Here is a 17,307-nt window from a genome sequence, read left to right on the forward strand (position 1 = left end):
GCACAGCACAGGGATGGTGGGAGCCCCTCATAATAAGTAGCCCCAGTAGAAATATGACACCGCTCAACCTCTTCAAAGAGGAGGGTACGGGCATATAGTACGGTGTGCTTTTTTTGGACAAGGAAGTAAGCCAAATGAAGAAAGAAGATCTGTGTGCTTGATTAAAAAAATTGTTTATAGACATATACAGTGGTGTGAAAAAGTGTTTGCCCCCTTCCTCATTTCCTGTTCCTTTGCATGTTTGTCACACTTAAGTGTTTTGGAACATCAAACCAATTTAAACAATAGTCAAGGACAACACAAGTAAACACAAAATGCAATTTGTAAATGAAGGTGTTTATTATTAAAAGTGAAAAAAAATCCAAACCATCATGGCCCTGTGTGAAAAAGTGATTGCCCCCTAAACCTAATAACTGTTTGGGCCACCCTTAGCAGCAACAACTGCAACCAAGCGTTTGCGATAACGTGCAATGAGGATTTTACAGCATCCTGGAGGAATTTTGGCCCACTCATCTTTGCAGAATTGTCCTAATTCAGTTACATTAGAGGGTTTTCGAGCATGAACGGCCTTTTTAAGGTCATACCACAACATCTCAATAGGATTCAGGTCAGGACTTTGGCTAGGCCACTCCAAAGTCTTCATTTTGTTTTTCTTCAGCCATTCAGTGGTGGACTTGCTGGTGTGTTTAGGATCATTGTCCTGCTGCAGAACCCAAGTTCGTTTCAGCTTGAGTACACGAACAGATGGTCGGACATTCTCCTTCAGGATCTCTTGGTAGACAGCAGAATTCATAGTTCCTTTTATCACGGCAAGTCTTCCAGGTCCTGAAGCAGCAAAACAACCCCAGACCACCACACTACCACCACCATATTTTACTGTTGGTATAATGTTCTTTTTATGAAATGCAGTGTTCCTTCTACGCCAGATATACTTGGACACACACCTTCCAAAGAGTTCCACTTTTGTCTCATCGGTCCACAGAATGTTGTCCCAAAAGTCTTGGGGATCATCAAGATGTGTTGTGGAGAAATTGAGACGAGCTTTGATGTTCTTTTTGCTCAGCAGTGGTTTTCTCCTTGGAACTCTGCCATGCAGGCCATTTTTGCCCAGTCTTTTCCTGATGGTGGAGGCATGAACGCTGACCTTAACTGAGGCAAGTGAGGCCTGCAGTTCCTTGGACGTTGTTGTGGGGTCTTTTGTGACCTCTTGGATGAGTCGTCGCTGCGCTCTTGGGGTAATTTTGGGCGGCCGGCCACTCCTGGGAAGGTTCACCACTGTTCCATGTCTTCGCCATTTGTGGATAATGGCTCTCACTGTGGTTCGCTGGATTCCCAAAGCTTTGGAAATGGCTTTATAACCCTTTCCAGACTGATAGATCTCAATTACTTTCTTTCTCAATTGTTCCTGAATTTCTTTGGGTCTCGGCATGATGTGTAGCTTTTAAGGATCTTCTGGTGGACCTTACTGTGTCAAGCAGCTCCTATTTAAGTGATGCCTTGATTGTGAACAGGTGTGGCAATAATCAGGCCTGGGTGTGGCTAGAGAAATTGAACTCAGGTGTGGACAACCACAGTTATAGTATGTTTTAACAAGGGGGGCAATCACTTTTTCACACAGGGCCATGATGGTTTGGATTTTTTTTCACCTTTAATAATAAACACCTTCATTTACAAATTGCATTTTGTGTTTACTTGTGTTGTCCTTGACTATTGTTTAAATTGGTTTGATGTTCCGAAACACTTAAGTGTGACAAACATGCAAAGGAACAGGAAATGAGGAAGGGGGCAAACACTTTTTCACACCACTGTACATGGTCTACTGGTCACATGTGTTGAATTCCTCCGAGATCCATGCCTCATTCATTTTTAGAAATGTGAGGTAGTTAACACTGTCGTGAGCTAGGCGAGTACGCTTATTGGTCACGATCCCCCCTGCTGCGCTGAACGTCCTTTCGGACAGGACACTGGATGAGGGGCAAGCCAACAGTTCCATTGCAAATTGGGCAAGCTCTGGCCAGAGGTCAAGCCTGCCCACCCAGTAGTCCAGGGGTTCATCACTCCTCAGAGCGTCCACATCGGCCGTTAACCCGATGTAGTCGGACACCTGACGGTCTAGGCGTTCCCTGATGCTGGATCCGGATGACACCTGTCGATGGGTCGGCTGAAAGAATGGCCTCATATCCGAAGTCACCAACACATCTTCAAACCGGCCTCTTCTTGCAGGCGCTGTTGGATTGGTACCCGCAACTCCTTCTCTGGGAGTGGGAATTGCTCCTCTGCCAGCGCACGCAAAAGCAGAATGCAGCATTTCTCGAAGCAAGGCCTGGAAGTGCTGCATTCTGACAGCCCTCTGCGACGGCGGTAACATTTCTGCCATTTTGTGTTTGTACCGGGGTTCTAAGTATGTTGCCACCCAGTACTGGTCCTTGACCCTTATGCTTTTTATACGGGGGTCCCTATTAAAACACTGGAGCATGAAGGCCCCCATTTGCACTAAAGTGGAAGCGGTGTGGTGGCCTGGCTCCTGCTCATCATCCAGGATAATGTTGTCCTCTTCATTCTCCTCTCCCCATCTACGCACAACAACAGGGGTCCCAGAAAGGTTTAAAGCATGCTCTTCTTGCTCCTCCTCATCTGCCCCGGCACCATCCTCCTCTGACTCCTCTTCAGACTCCTGTTGTTCACTTGTCTCAGATAGAGTAGCCCCCCCTGAGAATTCATCCAGCATTGCGACTTCCTCTTCTTCCCGCTCCTGCTCCTCCACAGCTTGATCAATGACACGACGCAATGCACGCTCCATAAAGAAGGCATAAGGTACCATGTCACTGATGGCGCCATGGCTGCGACTGACCAGTTTGGTGATCTCCTCAAATGGCCACAGAAGTCTGCATGCGTTGCGCATGAGCAGCCACTGGCGCGGTGAAAAAAAACCCAGCTCCCCAGAACCGGTTCTGCCGCAGAGTTCATACAGGTAGACGTTAACTGCACGTTTCTGCTGGAGCAGCCTATCAAGCATATAGAAGGTAGAGTTCCATCGCATCGGGCAATCGCAAATAAGACGTCTGACCGGCAGATTGTGTCGCCGCTGAATGTCAGCAAGGCGAGCCATGGCCGTGTAAGATCTTCTGAAATGGGCCGAGATTTTCCTTGCCTGCCGCAAGATGTCCTGGACCCCAGGGTATTTGACAACGAATCGCTGCACGACCAAGTTTAAGACGTGTGCCATGCATGGCACGTGCGTGATTTTGCCCTGTTTCAATGCGCTAAGCAGATTGGCACCGTTGTCACACACCACTTTACCAACTGTCAAATTGAGCGGTGTCAGCCACTGATCTGCCTGTGAACGCAAAGCTGAAAGGAGTGCCGGGCCAGTGTGGCTCTTGGCTTCCAGGCACAACAGACGCAGCACGGCATGGCAACGTCTCACCTGGCATGTGGAATAGGTTCTGGGGAGCTTGGGCGGTGCAGCGGAAGAGACGCTAGCAGCGGAAAAGGAGGAGTCAGCTGAGGAGGAGAGGGAGGAGGATGGAGTAGGAGGAGGAGGAGAAGAAGAGTAAGGCCTGCATGCAATCCGTGGCGGTAAAACCAAATCTACACGGGTGCCACGGGTTACATGCTTGACGGCCGTCAGAAGGTTCACCCAGTGGGCAGTAAAAGTGATATACCTTCCCTGCCCGTGTTTGCTAGACCACGTGTCTGTGGTCAGATGTATCTTGGCACCGACACTGTGTGCCAGAGATACATTCACTTGCCGCTGAACATGGCCATATAGCTCTGGGATGCCCTTCTCTGAGAAATACTTCCTTCCTGGGACCTTCCATTGTGGTGTTCCAATTGCTAAAAAATTTGCGAAAGGCCTCCGAGTCCACCAGTTTATATGGCAGTAGTTGGCGGGCTATGAGTTCTGACAAGCCAGCCGTCAACCGTTGGGCAAGATGGTTATCCGGCGTCATCATTTTTTTACGCTCGAACATTAGGCCCACGGAAGCCTGCCTTTTTGCAGAAAAACGTGAGCTTGGCGTGATGGAAGGTGGAGTGGAGAACAATTGTGAGGAGAGAGGAGAAGGAGAAGTAGAAGACGAGGCTGGACGGTGAGAGCCTGCAGTGTGGCTTTGTGTGTTCCGTTGCTCCCACTCGGCTCGGTGATGGCTGCTCGTGTGCCTTCTTAAGGCGGTCGTCCCTAGGTGAGTGTTGGGCTTACCGCGACTAATGCGTTGACTGCAAAGATTGCAGATGGCAACGCTATTGTCAGCAGCGGACACGTTAAAAAAAGCCCACATTGCAGAGCCATGTGCCGGTGTCCTGGGAGCGCCAGATGTGACCGTACATGGTCGATGACTCGCTCCTGATACATTTGCAGTCTGCTTTGTCCTTCCTGTGCAATGTAAGTTATTCCTGCTTCTCCTCCCTATCTGCTGGTCCATATCTCCCTCTGAACTCCCCTCCTCTTCCTCTCTTGTGGGCACCCACGTGACATCACTAGACACGTCATCATCAACGTCACCTTCCCCACCGCTATAAGTAGAGATCTCGGAGTAGGCAGCAACACCGGGGACCAACCTCCTCCTTGGGCTGATCTGGGTACTGTCGTCAGACTGCTGAGTAGCGGTTGTTGCTGCCTCCTCTTCCTGATCCAATACCAAGAGTGGCTGCGCATCAGAAATGTCCTCTTGATATGGATCGGAAAATAATTCCTGTGACTCAAGCGGAAGGTATGTGGTGGTGGTGTTGTTGGTGGTAGTGTCTTTGGGGGTGCACATAGCAGAGAGTGAAGAAGAGGGTGCAGATCGAGAGGATGAGGAGGGTGCAGAAGAGTAAGGCTGAGCGAGCCATTCAACCAAGTCTGGTGCATCCTTTAAAGTAATTGAACGCACCTTCTGCAACTTCCCACTTTGGCTCAAGCCTGTTGCTCCTGCCCTACCCCTACCACCCCTGCGGAAGGGCCTGCCTCTTCCTCTGCCTGTCATTTTTTAAATGACCCTGTGACAAAACTCTCAGTTCCTATACCAATGAAGGACTGCTGCAGTATAGGGCAGCGGTCAGCAGTAGTGCACCTCAACCCTATGTATTGTGGACCGATACCAGTCCTTATAGAATAGCAGACTGTACCTCACTCAACCCTATGTACTGTAGCACCCTATATACCTTACCAATCCTTATAAGGACTTTTGTGGACCAAGTAGGTTGTGTGTGAGTGATTAGCAGACTGTACGTCAGTCCCTATACCGATGAAGGACTGCTGCAGTATAGGGCAGCGGTCAGCAGTAGTGCACCTCAACCCTATGTATTGTGGACCGATACCAGTCCTTATAGAATAGCAGACTGTACCTCACTCAACCCTATGTACTGTAGCACCCTAGACAGACCAAGTTACCAGTCCTTATAAGGACCTTTGTGGAACAAGTGAGTTGTGAATGATTAGCAGACTGCAGCAGAAGGGCAGCAGTCAAGTATAATATTCTTTCTATATTTGGAAGAAAGAATATTATACGTGTACAAGCCTATTACCATACCACTGATACCAGTCCTGAAAAGAACCTTTGTGGAACTAATAGTAACAGCTACTGATTAAACTGACCCTCACTGCCTGACACACTGCTTCCTGCCTGTCCCTATATAAACTGGCAAAACAGAGGCTGCTGGAACAATAACTGGTTACTGGAATAGCACTTTTGTGGACCTGATAGTAACAGCTAATGATTAAACTCACTCTCCCTGCAGCACACACCGTCCTGTCCCTTTCTCTAAACTGACAAAAGACACTCAGGCTGCTGCAACAATCACTAGCACAGCACTGCCTATCCTGAACTACACCTAACACCTATACCAGTCCTGAAAAGAACTTTTGTGTACCTAATAGCTAGCGATTTGGGTCACTGTAATCTCTCCCTGCTCCACACAGCAACCTCTCCCTATAGTGACAGAAGAAAGAATGTAAAATGGCCGCCGGATCGGGTGTATTTATAAGTTAGGGGGAATGTCCAAGTGTCCATGTGCTGTAATGTCTCAATTGGCTGTCCTGTACCCCATGATGGATGTGTCATCAGGTCAAAGTTCTTTTACACAGTAAAAACACGGAAGTCCGCCGGGCGAACGGCGGCAATAGTCTGCCGATCGGGCGAATCGCGAACAGCCGAAATTCACTGCGAAACGACCGCCGGGCGAACTGTTCGGCCATCACTAGTCGGGAAGACCGTCGGACCTTGTCTGCCGGAAAGTCCGGTCATGCGTACGCGGAATTGTACTTTAACCACTTGACTTCCAGAAGACCTCTTCGTGTCCAGGCCATGTTTTTTTTGCTTTTAGACACTCTGCTACTTTAACTGACAAAAGCACGGTCATGCAACGCTGTACCCAAATTAAATTTATATCATTTTTTTTTACGCAAATACAGATTTTTTTCCTGGTGGTATTTGATCACCACTGGGTTTTTATATTTTGTACTATAAACGGAAAGAGACTGAAATTTAAAAAAAAAAAAAAACTATATTTTTTACATTCTGCTTTAAAACATATCCAATAAAAAAATTCAAAATTATCAAAATTCTTCATAAATTTAGGCCAATATATCAAAAGTATTGGGATGCCTGCCTTTAAACGATTGTGGCCAAGAAGGAACGGCGTATCATATATGGTGGCAATGTTCCAAAATGAGGCGATTCTGGATCAGAGTTTACAATTTCTTAGGTTTCCCTCACTCAAGTTAATCTAACCAAATCTCCCAAACATGAACTGTTGGGTTTACGAAGTTGATGAAGCCTCTAAAAACCAGCGGAGACTCCTCACTTTTATATTTGTATCCACTAGAATTATAATAGCTAGAAACTGGAGGTCAGCTGTCTTCGATTTGACCAGCTCAAGCACAAGCTTTCCTGGCTCATAGGAAATGAAAGGCTTTCAGCGTCTTAAATGACAAAATAAAGGGTCGTGGATCAGATACTTGACTGGTGATCCCCGGGCTGTTCCAAACTTATAGACCTTTGGGTGGCATGGACCAGAGCGTGCGGTCTCCCCCCACCCCTCCCCCACTCTTCTTTTCCTTCTTCTTCTTTTTTTTTTTTTTAACTATGCGCTCAAAAGGTTTTGAACATACAATCTTAGTATCGGAGGACTTCATGGCGGGGAACACTTCTCCTTCAAGTGTGAAGGGTGAATTTTGGGTTCCATTGATCCACATTGGCTATTATGCAACTACTATGCCATAACAAGCTTGAAGTACACTTGTAGTCCATTTGTTAGTTATCATCACTGAAACTGTAATGTTTGTGTGCAACCTCATATGTTCTCAATTAAGTGCCTCAACGATGCCTGAGAGTAGCAATATTGAGGGAAACCTCTTCAACTAAAGTGGGCCTGGAGACTAAATGCCTTCTGTCTCCCTTCCTTGGAATGATAACGTAAACCTTTTTCTTTGTCGGTATATGAGCACTTTGGATTGTTTAATACATTACCCCAATATCTATGATGTTATTTTTCTACTCTTTGTGAAAAACTTTAATAAAAACACAGTGAAACGGAAAAACAACAGACTTACTGGCTTGATCACCAGATAAAAATAGAAGAGAGAAAGGCTAAAAAAAAGAAAAAATAATGCAGCCATCACATCTAAGAATTGGTGAGCTGCAATATAATAGATGGTTCCTTTTGGGTTTAGTACAGTGGCAGCTGGTGCTCAAAATTTTTGGGGGGATGCAAACAAACTGAAAAATACTGAAACCCTCCCCCCATCAAATGCAGCTACTGTGCCCATCAAATGCAGCCATTGCATCCATCAAATGCAGCCATTGCACCCATCAATTGCAGCCACTGTGCCCATCATATGCAGACACTCTGCCCCATCATATGCAGCCACTGTGCCCATCATATGCAGACACTCTGCCCCATCATATGCAGCCACTGTGCCCATCATATGCAGACACTCTGCCCCATCATATGCAGCCACTTGTGCCCATCATATACAGCCACTTGTTCCCATCATATGCAGCCACTTGTGTCCATCACATGCAGCCAATTGTGCCCATCATATGCAGCCCCTGTGCCCATCATACGCAGCCACTCTGCCCCATCATATGTAGCCACTTGTGCCCATAATATGCAGCCACTTGTGCCGGTCATATGCAGCCACTTGTGCCCATCATATGCAGCCACTTTGCCCCATCACATGTAGCCATTTGTGCCCATCATATGCAGCCAGTTTTGCCCATAAAATGCAGCCACTTGTGCCCATCATATGCAGCCACTTGTGCCCATTAAATGCAGCCACTTGTGTCCATCATATGCATCCACTTGTGCCCAGTATATACAGCCACTTGTGCCCATCAAATGCAGCCACTTGTGCCCATCAAATGCAGCCACCTGTGCCCATCAAATGTAGACACTTGTGCCCATCATATGCAGCCCCTTGTGCCCAGTATATGCAGCCACTTGTGCCCAGTATATGCAGCCACTTGTGCCCATCATATGCAGCCACTTGTTGCCAGTATATGCAGCCACTTGTGCCCATCAAATGCAGCCAGGCGCATCCCCCAGCTCAGCTGTCACTTCACTAACCCCCCCAGGCGGTCCAGCGGCACTTACCAGCGGCACTTACCACTCGCTTACCAGCAGGGCTCTGCTCCCCTCCTGGACGTGCTCTCCTCCTCCTCTTCTGTAGTGGTGGGAAGCTGCGGCTCCTGTGTCCGCTCGGCTCCTCAGGCTTTCTCCACTGTGCCTCCTCTTCCACTAAAGTGGTAGGCATCCAATCGGATCGACTAATGCTTTGACCAATCAGGAGACAGGTCTCACTGACCTGCCTGCTGATTGGCAGGGAGGAACGTTAATGTGAAAATAGCTATGTCACACAACAGGGTGGGATCGGGAAGCATTGCTCTGCGCCCCGAGCCCACCCTATTTTAAAGTCTATTAGAGCCTCTGGCTCTAATCACGTGCTTCAAAATACACACCCCCATCTATCCCCGCCATAGTATTTCATGTGTCCAGCGTCCTGAAAGGGCCACCCCGCGCCCACAATGCACAGGCCACCACTGGTTTAGTAACACTTTAAGTAAAGTAGTAGAAGATAAATCACAGTGAAATTATCTGACTGAATATAACTAAATGTAGAATTTACATGAGGTCATGGTCATGTTCTTATCTTTTTCCTCTAAGCTGAACTGTCTCATTGCATGAATACCTGGGACTTAAAGTGGTTGTAAACCCCATTCATGAAACTTGAACTAAGGACATTTCTCTGTAGTGTTTACTTATCTCTCTTCAAATGTCTAAGTGCTGTGTCTTTCTGCTGCTCTGTTCCTCAGCAAAGTCACTTCTGACAAGTTCTCCAACACGCAAGATAACAGCAGCTGAAAATTTGCGTTGAGGAGGAAGTATAGAGGTAGATTAATTGCTTGCCGACCAGCCTGCATCGTCATACAGCGGCAGGTTGGCTCCCCTGCACGAATCGCCATAGCTGTATGGCGGTCACTTTAAGGGCTACAGGGGGCGCGTCTCCAGCTGCCACGATCGCTCCTCAGAGGGCCAGAACGGGGATCTGTCAATGTAAACAGACAGATCCCCATTCTGTCAGGGAAGTAGAGAGAGATTTGCTGTTCCCAGTGATCAGGAACAGCAATCTCTCTCTACTAACTGTCTGTACACTCCCCCCACAGTTAAAAACACCTCCCTAAGACACACCTAACCCCTTGATCGCCCGTAGTGTTAACCCCTTCCCTGCCAGTGACATTTATACAGTAATCAGTGGCTACTTTTTAGCTCTGACCTCTGTATAAATGTCAAAAGTATCAAAAGTGTCAGATCTGTCCTCCGCAATGTCGCAGCCCTGCTAAAATTCGCTGATTACCACCATTACTAGTAAAAAAAAAAAAAAATAATAATAATAATAATGCCATAAATATATCTCCTATTTTGTAGACGCTGTAAGTTTTGCGGGAAAAAAATCAATATACACTTATTGGATTTTTTTTACCAAAAATATATAGAATACATATTGGCCTAAACTGATGAAGAAATTTATTTATTTATTTATTTTGGATATTTATTATAGCAAAAAGTAAAAAATGTTTTTCAAAATTGACAGTCTTTTTTGTTTATAGCGTAAAAAATAAAGACCATAAAGGTGATCAAGTATCACCAAAAGAAAGCTCTATTTGTGGGGAAAAAAAGGACGTAAATTTTGTTTGGATGCAACGTCAACAACCACGCAATTGTCAGTTAAAGTGACGCAGTGCCGTATCGCAAAAAATGGCCTGGTCAGGAAGTGGGTAAATAATTCTGGGGCTAAAGTGGTTAACAGAAAGCGTGTCTACTCAGACTGCAGCTCTGCATGTTCCTTCTTTCCTCTGCCTATGTGGAGGGGGTGGGGGGGGGGTGTGCCTTTCCCTCCAATCAGCTCACTTACATTGTATGCCAAGACTCCCCTCCCACTGCTGAATGAGGAAACAAGATTTCTAACATGATCTGCACTTTCTAAAGAGTGTAGAAAGGGGGCGACAGCAGATACACATGTAAAACCTATGTTTTATCTCGGTGTATCAGCTGAGGCTATTCACTTTACTGGGTATAGGAGAGGGTTTACATCCACTTTAATTCACAAAGCTGATCCACCGGGACAAAAATATTTACCTAAAAAGGGGCCGTTATATTCAGCTGAGCCCAATGCAATTTTAAAATGACAGCCACATAGCCTAAACGAGAATTCCTTATCCCTTTGTGAATTGAGCTTATGGTCAATTATGAACATTGATCTGGCAGTGTATGCACAGCTGGTGAAATGTGGGTGGAATGTTGACTTTACTAGGTCTTCCTTTGGATTAATAAGAAGGTTATTGACACTTACATGTGTGCACTCTTCTATACAGGAGATGCTGAATACATTCATTTAAGTAGGGGTAGATATTAGCCTTATTAGCTAAACTTGTTAGGGCTTTCAATCAGGACAATTTATTCAGGGAAGGATGACACACTAGACTTAAACAGAAGCGCAGGTTACAGAATAACCTTCGGCACCTTTAATTATCCTCCTACAAGATTTCCATGCCGTACATAAAACATTCACTTATTCTTATGTTACCCTCCAAGAGAACCTGTCACATAACACAGAGAGAACCATGGCCAGTTAGCATTAGTTAGGGTCTACAATGAGTCGAAATATCTACCTTTATTTAATATTCAGGATAAATTCTTTGGGGTTAATTTGCTAAAACTAGAGAGTGTAAAATCTGGTGCAGCTGTGCATGGTAACCAATCAGCTTCTAACTTCAGCTTGTTCAAGTAACCGCTTCCTGACCGTAAAGCTTATGCCGCGTACACACGACTGGACTTTTTCGAGGGACTAGGTCCGACGCTCTTCCCGAAAGACTTTCGGCGGAGTTCCAACGGACTTTCCAAATGAACGGACTTGGACACACACAATGACACCAAAGTCCGACGGATTGGAAACGCGATGACGTACAACCGGACTAGAATAAGGAAGTTCATAGCCAGTAGCCAATAACTGGCCTAACATCGGTTTTTGTCCGTCGGTCTAGCATACACACGAGCGGATTTCTCGAGAGGAACTGGGTCCGGCAGAGTTCCGGCTGAAAAATTTGAAACATGTTCTATTTCTAAAGTCCATCAGACTTTTGGACAGCAAAGGTTCAATGAAGCCCACACACAATCGAATTGTTCCATCTGACCTTTGCTGTCAAAAAGTCCGGTCGTGTGTACGCTGCATGACATGTGTGGCGGCAAGGCAGCTCTGCTGCGCAGGATCACATACCTAGTATGTAATCCTGCACTTCTGGGGTGGGGATTATACACAGCAGGAGCTGCGGGCTCAGTTTCCGCCGACACCCGCCAATCATTAGGCAGAGAGCCAGAACGGTGGTCTGACTATGTAAACAAGGCAGATTGCTGTTCTGTCAGTAAGGAAGGTATTGATCCTGTGGTGCTGCTTTCAGGAACATGGATCAATGCCTTCCCCTAGTAAAAGCAAGTCCCACACAGTGCACAAGTTAACTGTTTGATCGCCCCCGATGTTAACCCCTTCCCAGCCAGTGTCATTAGTACAGTGACAGTGCATATTTTATGGCAATGAACACTGTATTGGTGTCACTGGTCCCCAAAAAGTTAGTGTCCGATTTGTCCACTGCAATATCACAGTCCAGCTATAAGTCACTGATCGCCACCATTACTAGTAAAAAAACAAAAATAAATAAAAATTCCAGAAATATATCCCATAGTTTGTTGACACTATAACATTTGCACAAACCATTCAATATAAGCTTATAATTGAGCAGAATACACATTGGCCTAATTTATAAAGAAATTAGATTTTTTTACATTTTTTTATTGGATATGTTTTATAGCAAAAAGTAAAAATGTAGTTTTTTTTTTTCAAAATTGTCCCTCTTTTTTTGTTTATAGCGCAAAAAAAAAAAAAAGAAAGGCAGAGGTGATCAAATACCTCTGAAAGAAAGCTCTACTTGTGGGGAAAAAAAAGACATCAATTTTATTTGGGTACAGCGTTGCACAACCGTGCAATTGTCAGTTAAAGTAATGCAGTGCCGTATCGCAAAAAATGGTCTGTTCATGAAGGGGGGGGGGGGGTATATCTTCCGAAGGTCAAAAGGTTAAGCTTTGAAAAAAAAAAACTGGAAGCAGATTGGTTTCTATGCACAGCTGCACCAGATTTTGCACTCGGCTCTTTAGTAAATCAACCCGCATTAAGATAAAAAACCTTCTGTGTGCAGCAGCCCCCCTCTGCCCCCCTAATACTTACCTGAGCACCCTCTAGATCCAGTGATGTTGCATGAGACACTCAGCTGGCCAGGACTCCCCACCTCATTGGCTAGGACAGCAGCGTGGTGCCATTGGCTCCCACTGCTGTCGATCAAAGTCAGCCAGCCAATGAGGAGAGAAAGGGGGAGGGCCGCGGCTTTATGTCTAAATGGACAAGCGGAGCTGTGAATTGACTCAGGTGCCCCCTTAGCAAGCTGCTTGCTGTGGGGGCACTCAACAGGGGGGGAGGAGCCATTATTACCAACGAGGGACCAGAGAAGAGCAGGATCTGGGCTGCTCTGTGCAAATCCACTGCACAGAGCAGACAAGTATAACATGTTTGTTATTTTTAGCTAAAAAAAGAACCTGCATTAAAACAGAACTTCACCCAAAAGGGGGCATTCTGTTCTTCCTTATCCTCCCCCTTCCTCTGCCATATTTGAAATTTTTTTTTTTGGGTGGAGCGGGCAAACCAAGCAAAAGCTCGACCCCTCCCCCCACCCTTCCTGGCTGGCAGCCTTCAGGGACAAGTCACAGGTCCCAGGAGGCTTTGGGACCATTCACAGGGTGCAGCATATGGCTCACACATGCGCAGTCGGAAGCTGGCTGTAAAAACGCGAGTGACAGCTGGCTTCTCAGAGTAAACAGGCCAGTGCCAGAGACCCAAAGACTGGTGAGGGCGGGCATTGAATCCTCGGACAGGTGAGTTTATTAAAAGTCAGGAGCCACAGTATATATAGCTGCTGACTTTTAATTTTTGTAAACCCGACTAAAGCTCTGCTTTAATACCTACATATATGACAACATTTAGAGGAATGGGTAAGCAGATAGTTGGTCAAAATGTGGCACATAAAAAATGTTTGTTAAAGACAAAAGTAAATATGTGCATTTAATAATTGTGTGCATTGCTGTAGTGCAGATGCTCTCCTTTGCGCTTAGACCAGAATGCTTAGGGAATATCTGCATTTTCTTATTTCTAGTATACTGCTGGCACCTTGTGGTCATTGTTGGGAACTGCAGTGCTCATTTTTATTTCTAAAAGGTGAAAAGTGATTGAATTACTCAAAGTGGTTCACAACAGTATAACGCAGTCATCTGCTGCAGTGAAACTGCGGCAGGCACAACATTGTCATACAAATCAATCAGGCCTGATTATAACTCTGTGGTGTAGTTCAGAGGCTTACAAAAAATTGCAATCTGCATGAATTTTGCAGCACCACCATAAGATAAAACAGCAAAACACAAACATGCAAAACAAATGCAGGTTAACACAGCAAAATGATGATGCACAACATACAACAAAATCCGCTAGTATTTTCACAACACAAAAGGCTCAATTCACAATGCTAACACACCAGAATGAGGATTCTTACTTTCACGACAGGTATGCCCCGTACACACGGTCGGATTTTCCAACGGAAAATTTTCATTGGGAGCTTTTTGACGGAAATTCCGACCGTGTGTAGGCTCCATCAGACTTTTTCCATCGGAATTTCCGTCGCACAAAATTTGAGATCTGGTTCTCAAATTTTCCGACAACAAAATCCGTTTTCAGAAATTCAGATCGTGTGTACACAATTCCGACACACAAAGTGCCACGCATGCTCGCAATCAAGCAGAAAAGCAGCACTGGCTATTGAACTTAATTTTTCTCGGCTCGTCGTACATGTTGTACGTCACCACGTTCTTGACAGTCGCAATTTCCAACCAACTTTGTGTTACAGTGTGCATGCAAGACAAGTTTGAGCCAACATCCGTCAGAAAAAATCCATGGATTTTGTTGTCGGAATGTCCGATCGTGTGTATGTGGCATAACAGTTACTTTTAGCTAAGTCCAATGAGATTTGAAAACTACAATCACATGGCTAAAATATGGTTCCTCATCTTTGTGTTAACGCTTTGTGAACTAAACATAAAGTCTTAAAAAAGCTAAAAGAATAAATGGCCAAGACACATTTCTCTGATGAGTCTTAGATTAGATGACACGTGTAGGGAAACAAACAGAGTGGAGAGCCAGAAGACAAGCCACAGAAAGCATGAAGATCTAAACACATATGTGTATAAATGTGTGGTCAGTGCTCCCGTGCTATCACTACTAGAGGGATAAGTTAAATGATAAAATAGCAAGCTGCTGCAAGCACCTAATAGCTTACCCGTGGCTAGTGTGGTGCATAAATAATATATATCTTCCCCTGAAGAAGTCACGTGTTCAGGACATAACGCGTAGGGCGTGAGCCGAGGCATACAGGAAGTGAGGTCAGCACACGTACGAGTTCTGCACTCATTGTTCATTGTTCCAAATGTGAGTAAATCTGTTTTAAACCTAAATAAAACGTTTAAAAAATGTTATTACACTATGTGAAGTTTCTTTTTCACATTTATTTAACCTTGGACGATACTGAGACTAAAGATTACCATAGAGGAGATCATACTCACCACAGAGACCCGTAAGAAGGGGAGGATCACTAGAGGACCCCTAGATTGAGATAACAGCTACATGCTTTAATTAAAGTGATATTCAGGTGATAGGCTAGAGAGCACAGAGATTTTAAGGGAAGACACACCAAACCCCAACGATTGTCATAACTTATGTATCACATTATGATTTATTGGAGTATTAATCACACACATTCATGTAATTTTGCACTTTATTCATATGCAGCAATTTGTTGATTATCATTAGAGATGGGCCGAACTCCCCCCGCGCCCCCCCAGTTGCGTTTGTGCCAGAGATTTCAAACATTGTGAAAGTTGGGAGCCGAACTTGATCGCCTCCAGCCTTTTAGAGGTGATCCAGTTCAATGTAGAGGGTTTCCATGGACAGAAGAAAAGTAGGCTTCATTATTTCTTTGCTTTCTGATAGAGCCTTGGCTTGGGAATTACCCTGAGTTTGTGGCCTCCTTTAAAAGGGTATTTGACATTCCCGCTCATTCTACTTCTGGTGCCAAAAGCCTTATGTACATCAGTAGTAGGATAGTAGGAAAACTGTTGTCGATTACACCATTAAATTCTGTACTCTGGCAGCAGAGGTTGGAATAATGAGGTATTTGTGGCTGCTTTTTCTGAGAGGCTCTCAGATAACATCAGAGATGAGATTGCAGCCTGAGACATACCTATGAATCTTGAGGCATTGATCATGTTTGCCATTCTCATTGAGTCCAGACTCTGAGAGAGACCTTCCTTTAAGGAGCGCTTGCGGAAGCCTCCTGTACATTTGGCTCTTAGCTTTGCATTCCCACCCGTGCCTTCCTCACTTCCCATGCCTCCTGGTACCGAGTCCTCCAGTGAGGTAGAGCCCATGCAGCTGGGCTTCACACGTTTCTCTGCTGAGGAGAGGGCCTTTAGGAGGAGCGAGAGATTGTGCCTTTACCATGGCCAGGCAGGTCACTTATTGAAGTCTTGTCCTACCCATCTGGGAAAACGGCCCGACCAGAGGTCCTGTAGGGGACCAGAGAGGGACCAGAGGCGGCTCTTTAATTAGGCAAATTAGGCAGCCGCCTAAGGCCTCACACTCACAGGGGCCTCTCAGCCGCCTATAATGCCTGTGATCAGGGATGTTGTCTCGGCATGGCGGCTTGAGGATCCTTAGTCTCAGAGCTCCTGGGACACCCTTACAGCTTACCACACATAGCTGGTAACTGCCGGTACCTTGGTTGCCCAGGAAACCGGACCGCTGATCCTCCCATACCGTTTCAGCCTCAGCCCCTCACACATGGAAGAACAGGGACTGAACACACTGCTACAGGGCACAGTAAGTAACCTCACCACAACAACTGGAGCTTCCATTTAGTTCAGACTGCACATAACTTATGCAGACTGGGACATGGGGGCACAGGAGGTGCTTCACACTGGGACAGGGCAAGGGATCTCTCTCTCACCCCCCCCCCTCTCTTTCTCACATCCCCTCTCCATTCCCCTCCATCTCCCTGTGTCTCTCCCACCCCCCTCTTTCTCTCTCCTTCTCGCTTTTCTCTCTCTCCCCCTCTCTTTCACCCTCCTCTCTCATCCCCCGTCTCTCTGTCACCACCCCTCTGTCTCACTCTCATATTTTTTTTTCTACATATTTTTGGTCAAAAAAATCGCAATAAGCGTATATTGATTGGTTTGCTCAAAAGTTATTGCGTCTACAAACTATGGGATTTTTTTTTTTTACTAGTAATGGCAGTGATCAGCGACGTAAAGCAGGAATGCGATATTGTGGTGGACTTTCTGACACTGACACTTTTTGGGGACCAATGACACTAATAAAGTGATCAGTGCTAAAAAATATACACTGTCACTGTACTAATGACACTGGCTGCAAAAGGGTTAACATTGGGGCAATCAAAGGATTAACTGTGTGCCTAGCCAGTTTTTTACTATACTGTGTGTGGGGGGGGTGCTTTTACTAGGGGAAGAGATGTCATTTATTCCCTGCTTTGCAGGGACACAAAATTTCATCCCTTCCCTCCTGTCAGAACTAGGATCTGCCTTGTTTACATAGGCAGATCATAGTTCAGGCTTTCTGCCTAATGATCTGTGGGTGGCGGAGGACATCAGGTACCGTGC

The sequence above is a fragment of the Lithobates pipiens genome, unplaced genomic scaffold (genome assembly GCF_037356315.1).
Source record: "Lithobates pipiens isolate NorthernLeopardFrog02 unplaced genomic scaffold, aLitPip1_a1.2 Scaffold_28, whole genome shotgun sequence".
Taxonomy (NCBI): domain Eukaryota; kingdom Metazoa; phylum Chordata; class Amphibia; order Anura; family Ranidae; genus Lithobates; species Lithobates pipiens.